Source organism: Coenobita brevimanus, chromosome 78 (assembly GCF_032717465.1).
Source record: "Coenobita brevimanus isolate Jiangsu-jjx chromosome 78, ASM3271746v2, whole genome shotgun sequence".
Lineage (NCBI taxonomy): Eukaryota > Metazoa > Arthropoda > Malacostraca > Decapoda > Coenobitidae > Coenobita > Coenobita brevimanus.
In genome coordinates this window covers 6766004-6771825 of record NC_137031.1, presented here as the reverse complement: position 1 = coordinate 6771825, position 5822 = coordinate 6766004, and positions in this window count along the sequence as shown.

Here is a 5822-nt window from a genome sequence, read left to right as displayed (position 1 = left end):
GGTACACTGTTCCCATCCAGCCCCTCTACCCACCAATATCTTAGCCTGTCTTGCCCCATCATCACAGGGTATATTGTCCCCGTATGGCCCTGCTATTCACGAATATTCTAATCAGTTCCCCCCCACAACTCTCCTTTACCCATTTTTTTGTGTTTCACAAATCATATAGGACTTTTAAAGCAATATAGGCCCTCATAACATATTCATCTCTGTAGGGTGCACCCACGGAATCCTGTCGCCCCATCAGTTCCTATTCCAGGCCGTCTCTCCCACTTCTCTTCCTTCACCCTACCCATATTTTTACTCCTGTCTCTGTTCTGGGAGGACCAGGTCTACCTATACTTCCCCTGTCACAGTCAGATATGCACCACCATTCCGGTTCATTCCTCTCAATGCTCTCCACAAACTCCAGTCATCTTTGGTCTGATGAACTGACTGTCATGAAATACTAGTAACGCTGCTGCGGCCGCCAGCTAACTTGGGACGCTTATCATTACGGGCTAAATTTACTCCAGTTGTCTCTCACTTCCTAGTACCTTGTCAGTGCATCTGTCCCCTCCTCTCCACCCACCTCATTAAGACCTGAGAGACCGAAATGAACATCTAAAAAGAAAAATCATTGCCTTTAAACGATTTTGTACTGATCTGCATCGGTCTGTTGAATTTTAAGGGCCTTAAAAGGTTCTAAAAAACTAAAAATTTCTCATTTTGGTATTTAATGTGACAATTGGCATTATTATTGCCACACACCTTTATAGCCATGACTGAGCTGATCTCTGTTGACCTAAAGTAATTGGATAACACAAGGTAATGTGCAATATTGCCAAAGGCCTAAAATTTTCAGCTATGGTTTCAAAACGACTGAGATATATAGAACGTACTGGATGGAACTAACGTAATTTAAATTAATGTGAATGGACCTGAATTTATTTAATCTGGCCCGACTGGGTGTGAAGATCCTCAAGGGACCTAAGTGACTCGAATGAACCTAATTTGGCTTGAACTGAGTAATTACACCCAAATTTACCTGAACTAACCAAAATCATCTAAACTCTCAGTTATCACAGAAATTTACGTTCATTATTCTTCTTCCCAGCTCTTCATTTATTTGCTTCTGCGAACAAACCCACAACGACTGCCGTCAAGAACGGTCACTGTCGCTACTATTGTACCTCACGGTTCAAGCAGCGTTCCACACTCCAAGACGTTACAAATTCAGTGTTTGTTATGATTTTAACCCATAACACAGCATGAAGAGAAATTTACTTAATTTTGAGGAAACGTTCAAAAGAAATATTAACTTTTTCTTTTCTTTACACACTGGGGAGTATTTCATTCCACTAATGCTCACATTTTGACCCGAGGGAATATTTTCTGTGATTTAAAAATAAACGTTTTCAAGGTCGATTTCCTTTCAGTCCATTGACCAGAATTCATCCCCTGTCCTCTTATTAATACACATCTTCTACTGCTTTCATTCTCAGTATCATCAGTTTTTGTTCATTGTAAGTAGCCCTATCGCATTTCATCCACGCTGTTCTGTATTTTACCCAGCATGTTACGATCATATAACCATATTATCCCCCACACTGGCCTCATTTTACAGTAATATCATTATTCACTCCACATACCCTAACCTCTGCAAGCACGTAATCACCACCTGTATAGATTGCCATAGTACAGTAATGGAGCATCACACTGCATATCACCCCACACACCCATACCACATAGCACCACACCGACCCTGAATACCACACCACACTACATCACACCACCCTCTATACACCACGCCCTACCACACCAACCCCTGTGCACAACACCAGAGTACACCTCACCACCACCTACACATCACACACAACCACATCACACCACACCACATCACCATCTGTACATCACATCAAACATCACCATACGACACTGCACGACATCACATCACCACCTTTACCTTACACCACACCCCAGCACACCGACCAACACCACGTCACTACCTGTGTACCACACCACACCATTACGTGTGTCACCACACAACACTATCTGTGCATCACACCACACAACAATACTATTTGTGTATTTCACCATACCACACCAAACCACTACCTATGTATCACACCACACCATACCACTACCTGTGCATCATACCACACCATACCACACCTCACCACACCACTGTCTGTAAAGCTCACCACACCACAACCTGTGTATCACAGTACACCACACCACTACCTGTGTATCACATTACACCACACCACAATCTGTACATCACATCACACATCACCATACGACACCACACTACATCACACCACCACCTGTAGCCTACACCACACCCCACCACCCCCACCCCCACCAAAAATTCAAGGCCTCATCAGTCAACACGACACACTACGACACTCCTCAACACCCCATACACAAGACACAGTACAACAAATACAAGAACTCAACACTCATATAAACAATAAAATATCAGAGCAGCAAACACTAAATTGGAATAAATATCTCCAACACTTGAACTCAAAAACACAGCAAACTCTACAAAACATTAAACAGCATCGCACTCTCTAACAGCAACACTACACAATCACATGCTGCAATCACATCAACAGACATCATACCCTCAAACAATCAGCAAGCAAACATTCTCATCAATCACTTTTCACACGTCAGCCATCTAAACCCCAATCTCGACGACCGACGTGTCATCCGACGCAAGAGATAGTTCCCCACACACCTAGACTTTGCACCCTTCGCTTACAACCAGAAGAAGCACATCATTAGCATCATTACACTCATCTGCCCATGGACCAGATTCCATAAGCAACATACACCTTAAACACCTTGGACCACAAGGCATACAAGTGCTCACCAACATATCATACTGCAACAAGTCACACAACACAATACCCAACATCTGGAAGCATGGCTCCATCATCACTATGCTCAAACCCAACAAAGACCCCACATTACCTTCTTCACCCTGCCCCATCACACGCCTCTGCAAAGGCACTGAACGACTGCTATTACAATTAGTTACACCTCACATCCCCCTAGCCCCATCACAACATGGTTTTAGGCTGCTACACTCCACAAACACTCTTTTTACAGACCTTACACAAAGAGACTTTGATGGCATCAATTCAGCTAGGCCACCACAGAACAAAACCTAGTCACACTAGACATTAGCAAAGTTTCTGATGCCATCCCCCGCCACAACCTCACAAACAAAATATTCAACGCAAACATGCAACAGTAACACAAAAGATGGCTGGCAAACTATTTAGTACGCAGATGTGCTCATGTAACATTTGCCGGTCAATCATCGAACATCAGAAATGGCGTCCCACAAGAATCTGTTTTGTCCCATACACTCTTTAACCTATACATGCACCACATACCCACACTCCACACACCACAAATACTCATAGCTTCCTATGCAGACGACATAACACTTACGTGTACACACCAGCCACACACATCCTCCAACCATACCTCAACACACTACACGACTGTTCACCACAAACAGACTCACTATAGCCCCAGCCAAATCTACTGTACTGTGACCCTTCTCACGAACTGGACAGTAGAACTTTAGTCACATTCCACACACACACTCACACACACACACACACACACACACACACACACACACATACACACACACACACACACACACACACACACACACACACACACAGGAATCCTTGGTGTAACATACATCAATTTCATTTTAATTACACATCACAGACATTTGGAACAAATTAACACCAAGCTTCAACGCCCTAAGATCACGTGCCCATACAACATTTGGATACAACAAAGAAACCACTACCGCAGTATGCAAACAATATATACATTCAGTGATGAATTACGAACAATATATACGTTCAGTGATAAATTATGCAAGCCCTACGTGGGAATCTAAACTCACTAGAATACCCTACAACACTCTACAGACCATACAGAACATGGCCCTAAAAATAATTACAGACTGCACAGCTACTACACATACCGACCATCTACACCAAGAAACCAAAGCCCTCAAGGTCAAGGATCATATCTAAACATGAGAGGCACACAAATTCTTGCCGCAGCCTCCACAAACCAACACCACCCAATACACTACATGGCAGCACATCCACACACACCAAGGAATATCAAAACAACAAGCACGCGATATCATGCACATAAACTGTCATCTCCCCCTTCGCCCTCCTCAAATCAGCTTCCAAAATCATATCCATGTTCAAATCACCCGCCGCTCGATTCAGTCACTCAAAGACAACACACAGCTGCATGTACCTCCTCATGATTTACACACCTTCTGAATCCTATCTCACTCGTGAGGACAGTGTCCACCTGATCAGGTTGAGATGTGGTCATCATCCAGCACTCTTGAGTCATCAGAAGAGGCTGGATGGCTCCGTCGCTGACGCCTGTCCAGGATGCAACACAGCACCCCATATTATTAAGCACATTATGGAAGACTGCATTGCGCACAATCACCTACGCCAACAACACAACATACACTCTTTTAGAGCTCTGTGGGAAAGCGCGGTCTCGGCTGTGGCCTTCCTTAGTGTCTCCAGACTGCCTAGGGAACAACAACAACTACCACTACTACTACAACACCACACCACAACCTATCTCGCCGCGCCGCACCGTTACCTGTGTATCACACCACACTACAACAGCACCTGTGCATCACACTATATCATACCACAGTATACTTCCCTACATGCATATCACATGTACATCACACCATACCACACCACTCCCCACAACACCAAATGTAGATCACATTTCACCATACCATACCTCACCACACCACACCGCACTGCACCGCACCTCATCGCACCACACAGCACCACATTACGCCACATCGAACCTCATGTCATCATACCGTATTTGTACATTGCACAGCACCGCCACACTACACCACACCACACCACACCACACCACAGCCAGTGCAGCACACCACACCACACCATCGTTTGTGCAGCACACCACATTACACTAGGAGTTGACCTCGTACTTCGACAACTTTATGCGCCGTTTCATACGAGAGGGCACCAGACAGCCTATTCAAAATTCATGGAAGGATAGACTAGCGTAGCTTCAAAGCAGTAGTTTACACACACACACACACACACACACACACACACACACACAATATATATATATATATATATATATATATATATATATATATATATATATATATATATATATATAGGCAGATCGGCTGTTGGCTTTTCACAGGTGGTGACTGTGCATTTGACGAAAAGGTATGTAGGGCATTATGAAAACCCAGTTCCTAGTTCTTTGTTTCCTTTCAAATTTCCCCGAACACTGTTGGCCACTTTCATCAGATGAGGTATATTTCATTGTTGCTGTCTCCAGATTACTTCATTCACCATAGGATAGACTAATCAGACTGAAGGGGTTAGATGCAGTAAAACATCGTACATACAATTGTCTGGTTGGAACCCGAATATAAAAAAGTGTCATGGCAGTGGGATTTACCTAATTTTCTTCCTTCCGTCGCTTTTCCTGTTGCACAAATGTACACCCGAAGTCAAAAATTTTGACGAAATCTGTGATAGAGGTAACAGAGTTTGGGTCAGAAGCTGTGTTATAAAGGTAATGATCGTACAAGCTACTTGCCTTTGCTACCAGCGACTCTTGTGACACTGATCTAACTCTGTGTGTACCTCGATCTTATGCAACTACTGGCACTGACTGTACCTCCAGCTCACACAACTATTGAACCCGCTGTGCAATCCTGCCTTCCCCCCCTCCTGCCTCCACAACGCTTTCCCGCTTACCTT